Here is a 22,089-nt window from a genome sequence, read left to right as displayed (position 1 = left end):
GGAAAAAGAGACAAGTAACAGATAAAGGCATATCTATTAGACTTGCACCTAACCTCTTGATAGAGATTTTTAAAACCAGAAGGGAATGGAAAGATGTCTTACAGATTCGAAAAGATCACAAATGTCAGAAGACTATAATAACCTACAAAACTTTCAATCACTATAAATGGAGAAAACAAGGTATTAAACATCTATCCACAACTCCAGCCCTACAAAATATTCTAGAATAGAAACTCAAACCCAAGGAAACATAGGAAATAAAAATAAATAATTTCAGACTAGCAAAATCAAAAGAAGGGAACCATAAGCATCACACACACACACACACACACACAACCACCACCACCAACATCAAAATAACAGGAATTGACAACTATTGGTCATTAATATCCCTCAATATTAATGGACTCAACTGCCCAATAAAACAACATGGACTAGCAGAATGGATGTGAAAACAGGATCCATCATTGTTCTGCATACAAAAAACATACCTCAGCAACAAAGCTTGACATTATCTCAAAGTATAGGTCTCTCTTAGGGTTTTACTGCTGTGAACAGACACCATGACCAAGGCAAGTCTTATAAAAAAAACAAACAAACAAACAAACAAACAAAAAAAAACACCAACATTTAATTGGAGCTAGCTTACAAGTTCAGAGGTTCAGTCCATTATCATCAAGGTGGGAGCATGGCAGCATCCAGGCTGTCATGGCACACGCAGAGCTGAGAGTTCTACTTCTTCACCCAAAGACTGCTAGTGGAAGACTGACTTCCAGGCAACTTGGATGAGGATCTTAAGCCCACACCCACAGTGACACACCTACTCCAACCAGGTCACACCTATTCCAACCAGGTCACAGCTCCAAATTGTGCCACTCCCTGGCCCAAGAATATACAAGCCATCACATTCCACTCCCTGGCCCCCATAGGCTTGTTCAAACACATGAGTTTATGGGGGGGGGGCTTAAACATAGCATAATGCAAAATGCATTTAGTACAATTTTTAAAGTCCTCATAGTCTATAGCAGTCTCAACAGTATTAGAAGTCCAAAGTTCAAGGTCTCTTCTGAGATTCATTCAATCACTTAACTGTAATCCCCAAAGAAAGACAGGAAACCAGCTAGGCAAACTCCAAACTCTGCATCTCCATGGCTGATGTCAAAGCAGTCTTCAGATCTCCACTCCTTTTTCATCTTTGTTGACTGCAACAAACTGTTTTCTCCTTGGCTGCTTCCACTTCCTGTTAGCAGCTTTTCTCAGCATATATCTGGCTCTGGCATCTTTAACATCTTTGGGTCTCCAAGGAAATTTCAATGTTTCAGCTTCTTCTTTCAGTGTCTGGGATTCCACTTGATCCTTTGGACTCCTCCTAAGGGCTGGCATCACTTCTCCGGCTCTGCTCTCTATAACACTCTAAGCTCAGGTTGATCCACTCCACTATGATTGCTGTTCTTGGTGATCATCCCATGGTACTGACATCTCCAATACACTGGGGTATTCCACTCCAACTAGGCTTCACCAATAGCCTCTCATGGGTTCTCTTCATGGTGCCAAGCCTCAAATCCTTTGCATGACCCCTTCAGTCCTGGGCCATAAACTACAGCTGAGGCTACATCTTCTCCAATGGCCTTCCATGACCTCTCACAGTGCCAAGTCTCAGTTGTTCTTCATGACATCTTCATGCCTTCAAAACCAGTACCACCTGGGTGACTCTTACACATTACCAAGTACAGCTGTGGCAGGAGGTACAACCTTGGCTATCTCTGGAACACAGCTTCTGTGTGCTCCCAGAAAACAACTCCCAGATTTCAACTCAGTGATGCTGGTCTCTTCTTAATCATTGCTAATGTCTTAGCTCCAGCTCACCAGCATCAATTGTCCCAGTAGTTCCTTCCATTCTTAACTCTAGAGCCAGAGCCACATTGCTGAAGCTGCTGAGTTCTGCTGCTTACAAGAACTAGAACATGATCCCCTTGTACTATCACATTTCTAAATCCTTCACTGCCTAAGCTTGGCTATCCTGGATCTTGCTCTGTAGATTGACCTTGAATGCAGAGATCAGCATGCCTCTCTCATGGGATTAAAGGTGTGCACCACCATGCCTGGATCTAAATTCAGCTGGGTTGGATCTTGCCCCAAGGTTCCACTCCTTGAATCTGTTATTTCCTAGAACACAGGATTTTGCTCCATTTCACTTCCTGATATGCCTTTAATACTCGAACCATATATTTTATATTTTGCTTTTCTAAGCTTGCTATGCTTGTTCAAACTTCTCTTTGTGAGACTTAACCAGAGAACAAAGTCTCTGCTGGGCTTTTTTGAAACTTCCTTTGTCAATGCAGTTAATGCAATTAATCCAAGTCTCTTCACCTTAGCCTCAGGCAGACTTTTCAGACTAGGGCAAAAAGTAGCCACATTCTTCACCAAAATACCACAGAAACAGTCTTTATGCCACATACTGAAATTCTTCTCCTTTGAAATCTCTTGGGCCAGGTCAACACAGTTCAAATTACTCCCAGCAACAAAGTCTTCCATATTCCTACTAGGAAGACCTATTAAATCCCATTTAAAGCATTCCACTGAGTTCCAAATCCAAAGTCCAAAAATCCACATTCTTTCAAATAAAAGCATGGTCAGGCCTATCACAGCAATACCCCAGTCAATGGTACCAACTTCTGTCTTAGTTAGGATCAAAGGAAAACACCAAGATGGCATTCCAATTTTGAATATTTATGCTCTAAAGGCAAGTACATGCATATTTGTAAAGGAAACATTATTAAAGCTTAAATCATTTATGGAACTCCACACATTAATAGTGGGAGACTTCAATACTCCAGTCTCACCAATGGAGATGTCATCAAGACAGAAAATAAAATAAACAAAAAAAGAATGGGACTAACAGATATTATGACTCAAATGGATCTAACATATATCTATAGAACATTTCACCAAAACATAAAAAAAAAAATACCATCTCAGAACCTTCTCCAAAACTGACCATATACTCAGTCACAAAGCAAGTTTCAATACACACAAGAAAATTGAAGCAATCCCCTATATCTTATCAGACGATCATAGGTTACAGCTAAACTTCAACAATAACAGAAGCAACAAAAAGCCTACATACTCATATATACTGAACAACTTTTTAATCAATGACCACTGGGACAAGGAAGAAAGAAAGAACAAAATTAAAGACTTTTTAGAATTCAATGAAAATGAATGCACAACACACCCAAACTTATGGTACACAATTAAAGTAGTACTAATAGGAAAGTTCACAACATTAAGCATCTTCAAAAGAAGTTAGAAAGAGTCCCTACTATTAACTTAACAGTATATCTGAAAGCTGTAGAACAAAAAGGAACAAATACACCAAAGAGGAGTAGATGGCAGGAAATAATCAAGCTTAGGGCTAAAATCAATAAAATAGAAACAAAGAGAACAATGCAAAGAATCAATGAAACTAAGAGCTGGTTTGTTGAGAAAATCAACACACTCTTAGCCAAACTGACTAAAATGCAGAAAGAGAATATACAAAATAACAAAATCAGAAATAAAGTGGGAAAAGTAACAAGACATACTGAGGAAAACCAAAAAATCTTTATGTATTACTTAACAAACCTGTACTAAACAAAATTGGATATTTTAAAAGAAATGGACAATTTTCTTCATAGATATCACTTGTGAAAGCTAATCAAGATCAGATGCACAATCCAAATAGTCCAATAACCATGAAGGAAATAGCTTAACAGTTATTAAAAGTCTCTGGGCCAGATTAGTCCAGAACTCTGACAGACTTTCGAAGATAAGCTAATACCAATACTCCTCAAATTAATCCACAAAATAAAAACAGAATCAACACTGTCAAATTCACTTTATGAGTCTACAGTCACCCTAATACCTAAAACAAGCAAAGACTCAATAAAGATGGAAAATGTTAGACCAATTTCCCTCATGAACATTGATGCAAAAATACTCAGTTAAATACTCACAAGCCAAATCCAGGAACTCATCCAAAAGATCACCCATCATGATCAAGTGTGCTTCATCCTAGAGATGCAGGAAGAATTCAACATATGAAAATCTATCACTGTAATCCACCATATAAACAAACAGAAATTACTCAGTGCAATCCAACATATTAAAAAAAAAATCAGAAAGACAAAACCCACATGATCATCTAATTAGATGCAAAAAAAAAAAAAAAGCCTTTGAAAAAGTCCAAAACCCCTTTACTATAAAAATCTTGGACAGATCAGGAATACAAGACACATTACTGAACATAATAAAGTTAATACAGCAAGTAAATAAAAAACATCAACATGAGTAGAAACTTAAAGTAATTCCACTAAAATTAGGAAGAAGACATGGCTGTTCTCTCTTTTTGTATGTATTTAATCTGGTACTTGAAGTCTTAGGTAGTTGAAGTGCTCTTTCCTTGCCAAATTATTCTCATCATTCTTTCTTCTCAGTCTTCATTCTCCCTTTTTATTCTTTTCCTTCTCCCTTCTCACTCTTTTTTCTTCTCATTTTTCAGAAAGCCTGACCCAGTGATTTATTTACTAAAGTTGCATCATCAAGGCCTTGAACAGTATTATAATTTTTTAGAAATTCTTAAATATATATAAATTTTATGAATGCTGGATCATTAGTTGTACCCCCTGCTTCCTTAAAACAGAAACTAAACACAAAGCAAAGCCACATTTCCTTATAGATTTTATACAGCCTGTTCTTGACTTGTAGCTGGGCACAGGTCTTTCTGTTTCCTAGTAGTACAGACAGCAGTCTTTAGTAATCATTTTCATGTAAGAACAGAAAGGTGACAGACAACCAAGGTTCAAATGATTTCTTACAGGTTTTAAATCTATGCAAGTAAAGTAGGCATTGTCATCTTCAATTCTTCAAGTAGCTAAGAGAAGAAAGTACTATCTTTTTGTATACTTATATAACAACTTTTAATTCTCTAAGCTTTGTTTCCTAGAAATTCTATAGCCTAATGTACTCTTCTTCTAATACTATTTGTTTCTAGATCATATACAAGCCTACCTTCTATTAAAAAAAAAATTTAAAAACCCTCATCTATCTTTTGCTTATTTTTCATAGATTCCTTCTTTTTTATCCATATCTTTTCTCCTTGGGACTATTTTAACTCTATTCTTGATGTCCTCATGTTCACCCTGAAAAATTAACACAGCAGCCATTAGACCAGAGTCTATGTATGTCCTCATAATTCCAAATTCAAGGCCAAGTCTGGCAATTAACTATTTTGACAAAGAACCATGTAGGCTTTTATGGGCACTGTGGTTATATTGTCTAGATTCTTTCCCATGGCCCTAAAGGCCAAGTGGAGGGTCTTTTCCTCTTCCTCCACAGTCTCATGACCACCTCTATTCCTCATTCCTGAGAACCTCATTTGTTTCATTTATTATGGAATGATTAACTCTGAGTAATGGTGGAAGTATATTCCTCAAAAGGAAAAATTGGAAGTAAAATAGTAGAGACAGCAGACCAGTTTCAGGCCAACAGCAGTCATCAAGGAATGCTGGGTATCATCAGCCTGGCAATGCTCCAGGTGCAAGAATTATGTCATACCTCTCCTCATGCAGCTATGCCAGATCCACCAAGGGAATTCCTGTAGCTGAAAAACACCTTCTGCAAAATGGTTGAGTACAAAATGAACTAAAAATCAAAAATCAGTATCCCTTCTATATAACATGATAAATGAGCTAAGAAATAAATTAGGGAAATGACACCCTTCATAATAGCCACAAATAAAATAAAATATGTTGCTATTTACTCTAAGCAAGTAAAAAACTTGTATGACATTAACTTCAAGTCTATGAAGAACATATCAGAAGATAGAAATATCCATCCTGTTCATGGATCAGTAGGAGTAACATAAAAAATAACTGGCTATCTTTCCAAAGCCAATCTACAGATTCAGTGCAATTCTCATCAAAATCCCAAACATGTTTTTACAGAGCTTGAAAGAACAATACTCAACAAAATATGGAAAAACAAAACTCAAAATTTCTACTACAATCTGTATAATAAGAGAATATCTCAAGGCATCATCATTCCAAATTTCAAACTGTACTATAAAAGAATAGTAATGAAAACCACATGGTATTGACATAAAAATAGACAGCATGTACAGACACTTTGGAAATCAATTTGACAGTTTCCCAGTTAATTGGGAACAGATCTACCTCAAGACCTTTGCTATACCACTGCTGGGCATATACCCAAAGGATGCTCCACCATACCAAAAGGACATTTGCTTAATTTTGTTCATAGAAAATTTATTCATAATAGCCAGAAAATGGAAACAACCTAGATGTCCATCAACTGATAAATGGTTAAAGAAAATGTTGTACATCTACACAGTGGAGTATTACTCAGGTATTAAAAACAATGACATCATGAAATTTGCAGACAAATGGATGGAACTAAGTCTGAGTGAGGCAACCCAAACCCAAAAAGACAAACATGGTATTACTCACTTATAAGTGAATATTAGCTGCTAAGTAAAGGATACACATGCTCCAATCTACAGACCCAAAGAAGCTAAGTAACAAGGAGGACTCAAGGAAAGATCGATGAATCTCAACGAGAAGAGCAAATAGAATAGGTATGGTGGGTGGATGGGGGAGGGAAGTAGATGTTGAAGAGACTGGAGATGGGAACAGGAAAGATCAGGTTGGGGAGAAAAAAAGAGTACTAGAAGAGACAACTGTAATGGAGGGGAGGGCATATCTGGGACAAAGTAGAAACCTAGGGCAATGGAACATCCCAGAATCAAAGGACAACCTTAGCTGAGACTGTTAGCAGTGTGGAATATGGAGCCTGAATCAGTCACCTTATGTAACAAGGAAAGACATTCAATAGATGGATTGGGACATCAACTCAGCCACAAAACCTTTGACCTACAATGTGTGCTGCATACATGATATGCAGTGGTAAATATTGAGCAGAAATTGAAGGGGTAACCAACCAATGACTGGTCCAGCTTGAGACCTATGCCAAGACAGAGACACTATTAATGGATATTCTGCTATATTTGCAAACAGGAGCCTAGCACAACCATCATCAGAGAGTCTTTACTAAGGAACTGATGGAAACAGATGCAGAAAGCCATGGCTAAACATTAGATGGAGCTTGAGGAATCCTGTAGAAGATGGGGAGGAAGGATAGTAGGAGCCATAAGGGTCAAAGACACCACAAGAAAATATACAGAACTAACACTGGCCAATAGGAGCTTACAGAGACTGAATCATCAACCAGGGAGAATGTATGAGTCAGACCTAGGCCCATGTGTATGTTACAGATGTATAGCTTGGTCTTCAAGTAGAACTTCTAACAGCAAGAGCAGGGGCTGTCTCTGACTTTTTTGCCTACTTTTGGGACCTTGTCCGCTACTTAGAAATCTCATCTAACTTTAATAGGTGATGTGCCCAGTCTTACTGCAACTTAATATATCAAGGAGGTTGATATCCTTTGAAGTCCTCCCTTTTCTGAAGATGCCTTATAGAGCAGTACTGATAGGAGGTATGGCCTTGTTGCTAAGTGTGGCTTTGTTGGAGGAAATATATCACTAGAAGTAGGCTTTGGGGTCTGAGAATTCCAACCAGGCCCAGTGTCACTCTCTCTTCCTGCTGTTTGCCAATCAGATGTATAACTCTGAGCACTATGTCTGCCTACATGCTGCCATGCCCAAATTAAATGCTTTCCTTCATAAGAGTTGCTCTGGTCATGGCATCTTCATAAAACATGGATGAATGGTATGATGGTAGGGAGGAATAAGAGGAACAAATATAGGAGAGAAAAGGGGGTGCGGAGGAAGGAAGTATGGAGAGACTTAACTAAAACTAAGAGCCATTGGGGCTTGTATGGAAATTTAATACTGTAAAAACTTTAAAATATATATATTTAAGAAAGAAAGCCTAATAGTATCACCAAATAACTGAGAAGACAAAACCACAACTGGACTTCTCTCAAAACTAAATGAGACCTCCAGTGCAGAAAATGAGTTACATCTAATAGAGTTGTTGGCCAAAGAGACACTATGGAAACCCCTCCAAAACCGATGCTATTGCCAAGGCTATTGCTTGGTCTGCACAAACTGATAGCAAATCCCTTTTGCTAAAGACAACACCTACATAACTCATGAAACCTGGAGACAACAAGCTGTTGCCTACTTGTAACCTTCACCCCTACTGACTAGTGTTCATGGTACTTAAAGATACTCTGAACGTTATCAGAAGAAAAAGGTTAGTGCCAAACACACTACATATTCTGACATCCATAATGGTGACTTGCCTGCAAGGTATACTGGTACAATAGTTATAGATGTAATCAATTACTACCTGATTGGAATTAAGGCTCACTCCATGAAATGGAACCCATACTGTGGGGCATTGGGCTATGCACAGACAGTCTGGTCTCCAGTCAAGTTGAAAGGTGGAACCCAGGTGGAACCCAGGTAGAACTCAGTGGTGATAATTCACCTACATGGGACGGAAGGTGTTCCCTCATGTCTCCTGGATTCCTTGCTCCTGTCGAAGTTACCACCCCCACAGCCCCACAGGAGAAGCTGTGGGTAGTAGTCATGTACGCAATGTCCCAAGCTTCTGACCTTTAGGCTAGACTCCTCCCAGTTACCTAGCAACAGTAAGATAAGAGGGGCTGTTTGGCCCCACCTCACTCTCTCCTCTCACTCTCTTACTCTCTCTCCTCACTCTCTCTCTATAACCTCTTACTCTAGCCTTTCTTCTCTCTCTCCTTTTCCCCCTTCTCTCCTCTTGGTCATGGATGGTCTCTCTCTCTTTTAACTTCTCTCTTTCTCCCTGACTTTCTACAATAAAGCTCTAAAACCATAGACTGTCTCTGTTCATCAAGGCCCACTGTGCTTGGACAATGGGATAGGCTTTCTCCTAATGAGCCGTTTCTAATCTCCCAACGGAAGGCCTTCCTATGCTCCAGCCATGGACTGGACTTAGGACTCTCACCTACGTGGGAACCTCTCTCCCTCTGCTCTCTCTCCTATAACTCCGGGACCAAGGGTGTTGCCCCGGGGCTCCTGGTATCAGGGGCTGCCCCTTGTCCACCCCAAATGGGATCAGTGGCTTAGATGCCCACCCAGGCTGAGTGGAGAGCATCTGGCAGCCCTCCTGCATCTGCCTGCCCAGCGCATAGGAGCTCTGGCTGGACGTGGGCTCTCCCCCCCCCCCTTTCTCCTATGCCCACTTTACCCCACACCATATCTGTACTTCCCAGGTGGCTTACAACCTGACGCTAGAGAGGTCATGGATCTAGGGGGAAATATAATAGTATTCTGCTAAAGAAATGTAGCAACAAAATGATTCCTTAGGAAAATCTGCTATATCCATAAATTAATGTCTTGCTCCAACTTCTGTCTTTGCTAGGGTTTTTATTTCTGTGAAGAGCACCATGACAAGTGAATCTCTTATGAAGTAAATCATTTCATTCAGCCTGACTTACAGGTTCAGAGGCTTACTCCATTATCATTATGGTGGGAAGTATGGCAGTGTCTAGGCAAGCATGGTGCTGGAGGAGTTAAGGCTTCTACATCTTATTGTAAAGGCCAACAGAAAAAATCTGTGTCATAGGCAGCTAGGAAGAGGATCTTGAAGTCCACACCCACAGTGACACACTTCCTCAAACAAGGCCACGCCTACTCCAACAAGAATAGTGCCATTCCCTGGGACAAATATACTCAAGCCACCACAGTCTTTCTAAGAAAGTCAAACACTAACCCAAGAAAGAATCACTAACAGGACTGATTAAACACATGCTAAACAAATAAAACAATAATAAACATTCCCAAATAGATGAGAGAAAAGAGCACAAGGCCTCAATCCTACATAAAGAACTACAGGTCACTAAGGAATATTGAGAGTTGAAGAAATAGTCCTCCCCAGGAATAACCCAATTGGTTATTCAATACCGAATATCCATCCTTAAAAATATACAAACAAGTAACAATTTATAGATGGAACAGGGTGTATTTATATATTTAGAAATATATATGTATATAGATATGTAACAACAACTAGTGAAACAAGAGGCCTGAATTTGAAAGCAAAGAAATTTATATGGAAGGGTTCTGAGGGAGGAAAGGGAAGGAGAAAATGATACAATTAGAAGCTCAAAAAATAAAAGAAATACACAATTTATCTCCCATGTGTAAAGCTTCAATTTTGGAAGATACAAAAGTTATGCTGCATAGCAAGTAAACTGCCCATAAGACTATTAAATATTATATTAAGAACAAAGCAATTATTTAAGAGCTAGTATGGCCAGGTATCATATAAAATACATCACATGCATTAGCCCAGTTAAGCTTCATGAGGCTTCAATTGCTTCTGTGCCAGTTTTTCAGAGAACATGGGGGTTGCCTGTGCAGCTTAGGAACTTGCACAAAGTCACTGAGCTGTGCAATGACCAGGCTGTAATTTAGCCCAAAGTCCAAGAGAATCTCAGGCTCAGGTTGTTATCTGCTATGTGATGTGCTTCTCAGCAGTTTTCCTAAGTAACAGAAGTAAATGCACTTCGAGAATTGATGTTTCCTACTTTATTTAATGGAAAGAAGTGTCTGGACTAGATTTAATCATCACTTTTCCATCTAACAATTTATGTGACAACTCTGATATATGTCTTTGGGACTGCATTACAAATATGTCTTTAAAATAATTTCCCTAAACATATATCTCCTAGACATTTATAATGTATTTGAAAATTAAGATATTGATTCAATTCAGGTAACTTTATGATCACCTTGCTTCGTGGAATTGCAATTTTAGGGTGCATAGATTATTCTTCCTCCAGAGGGCAAAGTCCTCTGGCTACACACAAATCCTGGCTGATTCCTTTTATAGCTTTAAGATTCTATATTCTGCAATATTTAGGGTTTCTTTTTTTTTGAAAAACGTAGTATTTTAAAAATATATTCCCATACTCCCCTTTATTTCTCAAGCATTTGTTATAACCATTTAATCAAAATATATACTATAGCATTATGCTCAATTTAGATTGATTGAGTCAAGTTTTTGAGTGAGTATGTGATCAATTTACAAACATAACTACAATGAAGAATCTCACAGAAGAGCAGTGAAGTGGAAACCCATGCAATGTTAATCAATAAGTACAGCCTGCTTGTTACAGCAGGTGTTTGAGAAATAAGAACTTTTTCCAAAAAGGAGAAAAGCCTTTTTTTCTTTTTCTTTTCTAATTATGGCAAGCAAGGCATGGAGATAATCACAGAGGCTGTGACAAGTGACAAGAGGCCTTGTTTACTCAGTATGCCATCTGCCACTTCCTCCTCCCTAGAGTCCTCTCACTGATTTCCCTTCTCAGTGAAAGTCCCCACCTGCACATGCACACAATCTCCCCCAAACACCTCCTTTTGTATTCCTCTTCCCGAGAAAGCATGTGAAAGGTTGGAGCAATCAATCTTATCTCTCCTCAGCAGAAGACCAGGCCTCTCTGCTGCAGATCTGTGCGATTTGCTTGTTTTCTGATAATTTTTGTGGCTTTCCAGGGCCTCTGCCAGGCATCTTGCCCTTAAAATCATTGGAATGATCAATTCTAATACAGTGTTCTAAAGTTGCAGTAAAGGTCCCTTTAGCATTTACTTAAACACAGCCCTCCCAGTGTGGATGCTCACTGTTAAGCCCTGTGTGGAAGAGGAAGAAGACAGATAGCTTCACACTGTATACAAGCACAGGCCACCCTTCAAATAAGGAACTGTTCCAAGCCTATGTCACCTCTTCTGTCTGTATTGAATCAAAATCTAAATTATAAGAAGGCCTGTTTTAGGAACTATTTAAGTGGGGGGGAGAGAGAAGATAAACTCTGTTGCCTTTTAAAACTATTACTCTTTTGAGAATTTCATACATGAATAAAATATATGTTGGACATTTTAAAATTTTGATTCCATGTTTGCAACTCTATGTTTTTTTCAGTACTTTCCTACTCCTGGATATTGTGGGATGCCATTATTATTTTTATTAATCATTCCATTTGTTTATATCTCAAATGATATCCTACTTCCTGGATACCCCCTCCAGCATCCCCCCAACCCACATCTACCCTCCCCCCTCCCCTTTGCCTGTATGAGAGTGCTCTCTCACCCACCCACACTCTCCTACCCCACCGTTCCAGCATCCCCTATGCTGGAGCATCAAACTTCCCCAGGACAAGGGCCTCCTCCCCCACTGCTGTCAGGCAAGGCCATCCTCTGCTATATATGTATCTGGAGCCATGGTTCCCTCCAGGTACAATCCTTGGTTGGTGGTCTAGACTCTGGGAGAACTGGGTGGTCAGACCAGCCTGTGCTGTTTTTCCAATGGGGTTGCAATCCCCTCTGCTTCTCCAGTCCTTCGGCCATCTCCCCCACGAGGTTCCCTGAGTTCAGTCTGATGGTTGGCTCCAAGCCAGACCTTCCCAGGAACAGTGACACTAGGTTCCTGTCATCAAGCACCTCTTGACCACGGCAACATTTTGGGTTTAGTGTCTGCAGTCATGATAGATCCCTAGGTGAGGCAGTCACTGGTTGACCCTTTCTTCAGTTTCTGTTCCATTTTTTGTCCCTGTTCTTCCTTTGGACAGAAATATTTCTGGGTTAAAAGCTTTGTGGTGCATGGGTGGGTGGCCCTATCACTTGACCAGAGGCCATGCCTATGTACTGGAGGTGGTCTCAGCAGGTTCTACCTCCCTCTTGACATTTTAACCTTCACTGTCCCTCATCCATGTACTTCTGGATACTCCATGTCAACCTCTCAAATTCATGTCCTCCTTTTTTTTTTTTTTTTAACTCATTTGGTCCAATTAGTGATATCATCTATACATAGCTATGAAGCTACCTCTGATGCTTTGTCAACCTGACATGGGCTATATCCCTAAAAAAACCTGACTCTCCTGCTAGTAGCCATCTACTATCACTTGCTCTTCTGCTAAGAGTGAGCCCTACCCAAACCCATGCTGAAATGTTGCATGGTTTGATCTTATACAGATCTTATTTCAGTAGCCATAGCTGCTGTGAGGTCATGAACACAGTCCAGGAATTGTTTCACCCAGTCTTTCCCAATTTCTTCAATCTTCCCTCTCCCTACCCTGCTGAGATGTTCCCTGAGACTTGGAGGTAGCAGATGTGGCATTTTTTGTTTGTTTATTTGTTTGTTTATTATATTTATTTACATTTCAAATATTGTCCCCCTTCCTGGTTTCCCCTCCACAAACTCCCCAGTACCATACCCTCCCCTTTTCCTCTATGAGGGTGCTCCCCCCATCCCTATTTCTACCTGACAACTCTAGCATCCCCTTACACTGGGGTATAAAGCCTCCACAAAACCAAGGGCCTCCCCTCCCATTGATGCCAGAAAAGGCAATGCAGATGTAGTTTTGGTGGGTTTTGGTTGGTTGGTTTGTTGGTTGGATTTTGTTTTGGGGGGGAGGGGGAATTGAATGTTTTCTTTACTTACATTTCAAATGGTTACCCCTTTCCAGATCTCCCCTTCAGAAACCCCCTATTCCATCCCCCCTGCTTCTATGAGAGTGCTCCTCTACCCACCCATTCCTGTCCTCCCGCCCTGGCATTCCCCTACACTGGGGCATCAATATGGAGACAAAGTGTGGAGCAGAGACTGAAGGAAAGGCCATCCAGAGACTACCCCACCTGGAGATCCATTCCATATGGAGCAGATGTAGTTTTGATGTTCCATTTATGATTTATTCTCTGTACCATTGACAAGTTTTAACTACCATGCACTACACAAAGGAAATTCTTTAAAGAGTGAGAGTAGCATTAATCTATGAGTATAAAAACACAGATTCCATTCCAGTTTCTGTCTGAGACAGGAAATGATCCTGTACCACAGCACTCTATACCCAAATAATACCACAAGAGAGGTGGCCTTCCAGGAGTGCAGACAAGCCTGTGAGCACAGGTAAGACCACCAATTCTGCTCAGAGGGACCTTCCCAGAGCCCTCAGGACACAGGAAGCAAGGATCCTGTTCCAGGATCCTTCTGGTTTCTGTCTGCACCCCAGACTTGGCCATGTGCCACCTTTCCCCATACCGAAATTCCTCCCAGAGAGAACTGATCTCCCAAGAGTACTGACACACAAGCATGTAGGAAGGACAAGCCACAGTCAGAGACGGCAGGATGATCTATCGCCAGAGATAACCAGATGATGAGAGGTAAGAGCAAGAACATAAGAAACAGAAACCAAGGCTACTTGACATCCTTAGAACACAGTTCTCCCACGGGGGTGGGGGGAGGTGTGGATACCCCAACACATCAGAAAAGCAAGAGTCTGATTTAAAAATGCATCTCATGATGATGATAGAGGACTTTAAGAAGGAAATAAATAACTACCTTAAAGAAAAAATAAGAACACAGGTAAAGACGTAGAAGCCCTTTAAGAGGAAACACAAAAATCCCTTAAAGAATTATAGGAAAACAAAACCAAACAGGTGAAGGAACTGAAAAATAAATCCAGGATCTAAAAATGGAAATAGAAAAAATAAAGAAATAACAAAGAGAGACAACACTGTAGATAGAAAACCTAAGAAAAAGATCAGGAGTCATAGATGCAAACATCACCAACAGAATACAAGAGATAGAAGAGAGAATCTCAGGTCCAGAAGATACCATAGAAAACATTGACACAACAGTCAAAGAAAATGCAAAATGCAAAAAGCTCCTAACCCAAAACATCCAGGAGATCCAGGACAAAATATGAAGACCAAACCTAAGGATAATAGGTATAGAAGAGAGTAAAGATTACTAACTTAAAGGGCCAGCAAATATCTTCAGCAAAATTATAGAAGAAACCTTCCCTAACCTAAAGAAAGAGATGCACATGAACATACAAAAAGGCTACAGAACTCCAAATAGATTGGACCAGAAAAGAAATTCCTCCTGTCACATAATAGTCAAAACACCAAATGCACAAAACAAAGAAATAATATTAAAAGTAGGAAGGGAAAAAGGACAAGTAAATTTAGAAGCAAACCTATAAGGATTATACCAGCCATCTCACCAGAGACTATGAAAGCTAGAAGACCCTGGGCAGATGTCATACAGACCTTAGGAGAAGACAATGCAAGCACAGGCTACTATACCCAGCAAAACTCTCAATTATCATACAGGGAGAAACCAAGACATTCCATGACAAAACCAAATTTACACAATATTTTCCTCATATCCAGCCCTACAAAGGATTATAGAGGAAAAATGCCAACTCAAGAAGGGAAATTACACCCTAGAAAAAGAAAGAAAGTAATCTTTCAACAAACCCAAAAGAAGATAGCCACATAAACATAGTTCCACCTCTAACAACAAAAATAACAGGAAGCAACAATCACTATTCCTTAATATCCCATAACATCAATGGACAAAGTTCCCCAATTAAAAGACATAGACTAACAGACTGGATATGAAAACACGATCCAGCATTTTGCTACATGCAGGAAACACAACTCAGTGTCAAAGACAGACACAACCTCAGAGAGAGGGGCTGGAAAAACAATTTTTCCAGGCAAATAATTCCAAGAAACAAGCAATTGTAATATCAAATAAAATCGACTATTAACCAAAAGTTATCAAAAACATAAGAAAGGACACTTCATACTGGTCAAAGGAAAAATTTGCCAAGAAGAACTCTCAATTCTGAACATCTATGCTCCAAATGCAAGGGCATCCACATTCATAAAAGAAAATTTACTAAAGCTCAAAGCACACTTTGTACCTCACATAATAATAGTGGGAGACTTAAATACCCTAATCTTATCAATGGACAGATCAGAGAAACAGAAACTAAACAGACACAGTGAAACTAACAAAAGTTATGTACCAAATTGGTTTAATAAATGTCTATTGAACATTTCATCCTAAAACAAAATGATATGCCTTCTTCTCAGCACCTCATGGTACCTTCTCCAAAATTGACTATATAATTGGTCACAAAACAGGCCTCAACAGATACAAGAAGATTGAAATAATCCCATGCATCTTATCAGATCACCACAGATTGAGTCTGGTCTTCAATAACAACAAAAACAACAGAAAGCCCACATACATATGGAAGCTTGACAACTCCCTCCTCGATGATAACTTGGTCAAGGAAGAAATAAAGAAAGAAATTAAAGACTTTTAAATTTTAATGAAAATTAAAGCACAACATACCCCAAATTGTGGGAGATAATGAAAGCAGTGCTAAAAGGAAAACTGATAGATCTGAGTGCCTCCAAAAAATAAAAATTAAAAAATCAAAAAAAAAAAAAAACTTGAGAGAGCATAAACTAGCAGTTTAACAACACACCTGAAAGCTCTAGAACAACAAGAAACAAATATGCCTAAGAGGAGTAGATGGCAAGAAATAATCAAACTCAGGGCTGAAATCAACCAAGTATAAACAAAAGAACTATACAAAGAATAAAGAAAACCAGGAGCTGGTTCTTTGAGAAAATCAACAACAGAGATAAGCCCTTAGCCAGACTAATCAGAGGGCACAGAGACCAAACAAAATCAGAAATTAAAGGGAGTTATAAGCGAAACTGTGGAAATTCAAAAAAAATCATATATTTATAAGCCTATATTCAACAAAACTAGAAAATCTGGATTAAATGGACAATTTTCTAGACAGATAATAAATACCAAAGTTAAATCGGGATCAGATAAATCATCTAATTAGTCCCATAACCCCTAAAGAAATAGAAGCAGTCATTAAATTCTGCCATCAAAAAAAAAAAAAAAAAAAAAAAAGCCCAGCACCAGATGGCTTTAGTACATAATTCGACCAGACTGTCAAAGAAGACCTAATATCAATACTCTTCAAAATAATCCATGAAATACAAACAGAAGGAACACTACCCAATTCGTTCTAAGAAGCCACAGTTACTCTGATATCAAAACCACACAAACTCCCACCAAAGAAAGAGAACTTCAGACCAGTTTCCCTTATGAATATCAATGCAGAAAAACTCAATAAAATTCTCACAAACCAAATCCAAGAACACAACAAAACAATCATTCACCACAATCAAGTAGGCTGCATCCCAGGGATACGGCCATGGTTCAATATATGGAAATCCATGGATGTAATCCACCACATAAACAAACTCAAAGGTTAAAAAAACAAAAAACAAACAAACAAAAAAAAAACACATGATCATTTCATTAGATGCTGAAAAAGCATTTTTCAAAATTCTGCATCCCTTCATGTTAAAAGTCTTGGAAAGATCAGGAATTCAAGACCCATACCTAAACATTGTGAAAGCAATATAAAGCAAACCAGTAGCCAACATCAAACTAAATGTAGAGAAACTTGAAGCAATCCCACTAAAATCAGGCACTAGGCAAGGCTGCCCACTGCCTCCCTGTCTGTTCAATATAGTTCTTGAAGTTCTAGCTAGAGCAATTAGACAACAAATGTAAGTCAAAGGGATACAAATTAAAAAGGAAGAAGTCAAAATATCATTATTTGCAGATGATATTGTAGTATACTTAAGTGACCCCAAAAATTCTACTAGTGAACTCCTAAACCTGATAAACAACTTCAGCAAAGTGACTGGATATAAAATTAATTCAAACAAACCAGTGGTCTTCCTATACACAAAGGATAAACAAGCTGAGGAAGAAATTGAGGAAATAACACCCTTCACAATAGTCACAAATAATATAAAATTGGTATGACTCTAACTAAGGAAGTGAAAGATCTGTATGATAAGAACTTTATGTCTCTGAAGAAAGAAATCAAAGAAGAGCTCAGAAGATGGAAAGATCTCCCATGCTCGTGGATTGGCAGGATTAATATAGTAAAATTGGCCATCTTGCTGAAAGCAATCTACAGATTCAATGCAATCCCCATCAAAATTCCAACTCAATTCTTCGGAGAGTTAGAAAAAGCAATTCTCAAAATCATTTGGAATAGCAAAAAGCCCAGTATATTGAAAACTATTCTCAACATTAAGTGAACTTCTGGCTGAATCACCATCCCTGACCTCAAGCTGTACTATACAGAGCAATAGTGATAAAAACTGCATGGTACTGGTACAGTGACAGACAGGTAGATCAATGGAATAGAATTGAAGACCCAGAAATGAACCCACACACTATGGTCACTTGATTTTTGACACAGGAGCTAAAACCATCAAGTGGAAAAAAAGACAGCATTTTAAACAAATGATGCTGGTTCAATTGGTGTAGAAACAAGTAGAAAAATGCAAATTGATCCATTCTTACCTCCCCCAAGAAAGCTCAAGGAACTCCACATAAAGGCAGATACACTGAATCTAATAGAAGAAAAAATAATGTGGAAAAACCTTGAACACATGGCAGAGGGAGAAAGTTCCTGAACAGAACACTAATGGTTTATGCTCTAAGATCAAGAATCTACAAATGAGACCTCATAAAATTGCAAAGCTTCTGTAAGGCAAAGGACATTATCAATTGAACAAAACAGCAACCAACATATTGGGAAAAGATCTTTACCAATCCCAAGTCTGATAGAGGACTAATATCCAATATATAAAAAGAACTCAAGAAGTTACACTCCAAAGAATCAAATAACTCTATTAAAAATGGGGAACAGAGCTAAACAGAGAATTCTCAACTGAGGAAACTGAATGGCCAAGAAGCATCTAAAGAGATTTTCAACATCCTTAGTCATCAGGGAAATGCATATCACAACAACCCTGGGATTCTACCTCACACCAGTCAGAATGGCTAAGATCAAAAATTCAGATGACAGCAGATGCTGGCGAGGATGTGGAGAAAGAGGAACACTCCTCCATTGCTGGTGGGATTACAAGGTGGTACAACCCCTCTGGACATCAGTCTGGCAGTTCCTCAAAAAATTAAACATAGTAAGTACTACTTGAGGATCCAGCTATACCACTCCTGGGCATATACACAGAAGATGCTCCAACATGCAATGAGGATAAATGCTCCACTGTGTTCATAGCAGCCATATTTAAAATAGCCAGAAGCTGGAAACCACCCAGATGTCCCTTAACAGAGAAATGGATACTGACAATGTGGCACATTTACACAATTTATTCAGCTAGTAAAAACAAGGACTTCATGAAATTCACAGGCAAATAGATGGAACTTGAAAATATCATCCTGAGTAAGGTAACCCAATCTCAAAAAACACACATAGTATGAACTCACTAATAAGTGGATATTAGCTATCCCATATACCAAACCCTGAAGATATTCTGTTTGCTGTTAAGTGCTTGCTGACAGGGTTCCAATATGGCTGTCTCCTGAGAGGCTTGTCCAAACCTGAGAAATACAGAGGCAGATGCTTGCAACCAACCACTGGACTGAGTACAGAGTCCCCGATGGAGGAGTTGGAGAAGGGGCTGAAGGAGCTGAGAGAATTTTCAGCTGAACAGTTTCAACAGGCCAGACCATCTCTCTCAGAGCTCCCGAGGACTGGTCCACCAACCAAAGAATACACCTAGCTCTGATAGCATATGTTGCAGAGGATGTCTTTGTTGGCATCAGTGGGAGAAGATGCTCTTGGGTCTGACGGTGTTCGATGCCCCAGTGTAAGGGAATACCAGGGTAGGAAAACAGTAGTGGGTGTGTAGGTGGAGGAGCACCCTCATAGAGGCAGGGTGAGAGGGAAGGGATAGGAGGTTTCTAAAGGGGAAATCATTTGAAATGTAAATAAAGAAAATATCCAGTATAAAGAAAAAAGAAGTAAAGAGAACAATGGGAAAAAAAAAACAGATTCAGAGGGTAGTTTAATATTGAGTTTGACAAAAGAATATTAGTAGGCTCACCCCTAGAGCCCATGATCTCTCTAGCCACAGGACCTGGCCTGGTTTATGAGTTCACTCCTGTGGAGTGCTTTTTTTTTTTTTCTTTTTTTTATTAGGTATTTATTTCATTTACATTTACAATGCTATCCCAAAAGTCCCCCACATGCTCCCCAACCCACTCCCCCACCCACCCACTCCCACTTCTTGGCCCTGGTGTTCCCCTGTACTGAGGCATATAAAGTTTGCAAGACAAACGGGCCTCTTTTTCCTCTGTTGGCCAACTAGGCCATCTTCTGATACATATGCAGATAGAGACACGAGCTCCGGGGAGTACTGGTTAGTTCATAATGTTGTTCCACCTATAGGGTTGCAGACCCCTTTAGCTCCTTGGGCACTTTCTCTAGCTCCTCCATTGGGGGCCCTGTGGTCCATCCAATAGCTAGCTGTGAGCATCCACTTCTGTGTTTGCTAGGCCTTGGCATAGTCTCACAAGAGATAGCTACATCAGGGTCCTTTCAGCAAAATCTTGCTAGTGTATGCAATGGTGTCAGCTTTTGGAGGCTGATTATGGGGTGGATCCCCGGATATGGCAGTCTCTAGATGGTCTGTCCTTTCGTCTCAGCTCCAAACTTTGTGGAGTGCTTCTTAAATTCAATCAGAAAGTGGTTGGTTACACAATGTTTGTGCAGTAGGCTTGGCTTATCAGGCACGTTCTTATTGCAATTCACTGAGTTCACAGTTCACAGCTGGGTAAGACTCTTGATGACATTTGTCCCAAAGCACATTTAACAGCACTTTCTAAGACTATGCAAGTTATCCAGCAGGGAGGAAAAGTTCATGTCAGTACCAGTTTGATTTCTCCATATCCTGTGGCCAAAGTGTCTCTAGCAGTAGGATATTGCTGCCAAATTCTGATGAGCAACCATCAGCCTATATTGTTTGGAGATCTCCAGGACAACCCTGACCAACAACTCAAGAAGTACTGCTTACCAGGCTCTAAGGCTTTTCATTTGACAACATAAGACTTTTGGGAGGGACATTGACCCTGTATAAGGGAATTCCATGTTTTTTCTTAAATGTGTGTATTGTATTATAAACATATATATGAAGATTATAAGGTAGAAGGTTTCAACTTAGCTTTTTTAGACATCCTTAGTGTTAATTGTCCCTTTCTGATTCCCTCCTCTGTCCAATCCCTCTCTGTCCCCACTTAAACTGCTCCCATTTATAGATATGATATATAGATATAGATTTAGATGATAAAGATGTAGATGTAGATATAGATATAGATATTGCATTTAAATTCATGGTTTGTGTCTTAGTCAGGGTTTCTACTGCACAAACATCATGGCCAAGAGGCAAGTTGGGGAGGAAAGGGTTTATTCAGCTTACATTTCTATACTGCTGTTCATCACCAAGGAAGTCAGAACTGGAACTCAAGCAGGTCAGAAAGCAGGAGCTGATGCAGAAGCCATGGAGGGATGTTCTTTACTGGCTTGCTTCCCCTGGCTTGCTCAGCCTGCTCTCTTTTAGAACCAAGACTACCACACCAGAGATGGTCCCACCCAAAAGGGGCCCTTCCCCCTTGAGCACTAATTGAGAAAATGCCTTACAGCTGGATCTCATGGAGGCATTTCCTCAACTGAAGCTCCTTTCTCTGTGATAACTCCAGCTGTGTCAAGTTGACACACAAAACCAGCCAGTACAGTTTGCAAAAGTAATACACAATTTGGGTGATGTTTTCTCATCCCTGTGTAATGTATACCATAGAGTCGCCATCCTCTATCAACACTGGCTGATCTATCTCATATTGGAAGAATATTCAACAAGTTGAAATGCATCCTTGCATGAGGTTTAGATTCATAAAGCCTTCTGAAAAGCTGGTGCATTGATTCCTATTTCAAAGCAAGTAATGCTTCCTAAATGCTAACTGTATTTTCCCTTTTCCAGATGGGTCAGTTCATTTGGTCTTGCTTATTTTCCCTGGCAAGAAATGGGGGACTATTTGAAAGATGCCATTATACTTAGTTTAAAACAAGATTGGAAGTATGAAGCACACTGCTTCTTCTACAACTTGCCCCACAATACACAGTTTACAAATATAGTTATATCACAGATATGTATACACTTATACATAAATTTGCATATTTACATATGCTAATTCAGATAAAGGGATAAATTTTTACAATTTAGGTAATATTGAAGAGTCACAACAGCCTGAGCAATGCACTGAAAGCTGGGCAGTAAAGCAAAGTCTCCGGAGGAGTACACTTAATTCTGCATATTCT

At 39.4% G+C, this 22,089-nt stretch overlaps 1 long non-coding RNA gene across 17 annotated transcripts in view; it reads right to left on the bottom strand.

The window, feature by feature from the left end:
• LOC147005611 (uncharacterized) overlaps positions 1 to 22,089 on the bottom strand; it is a 139,762-nt gene that overhangs the window by 97,699 nt on the left and 19,974 nt on the right. For all 17 annotated transcript variants that reach the window (XR_015046719.1, XR_015046724.1, XR_015046718.1 and 14 more), the window contains exon 3: positions 3,996 to 4,053. This is a non-coding gene — a long non-coding RNA (uncharacterized LOC147005611). The remainder of the gene's footprint in view (positions 1 to 3,995; positions 4,054 to 22,089) is intronic.

Source organism: Mus caroli, unplaced genomic scaffold (genome assembly GCF_978045245.1).
Source record: "Mus caroli unplaced genomic scaffold, Mus_caroli_1 scaffold_3, whole genome shotgun sequence".
Lineage (NCBI taxonomy): Eukaryota > Metazoa > Chordata > Mammalia > Rodentia > Muridae > Mus > Mus caroli.
Note: the sequence above shows the minus strand (reverse complement) of the source record. Positions and strands in the feature narration are given on the sequence as shown.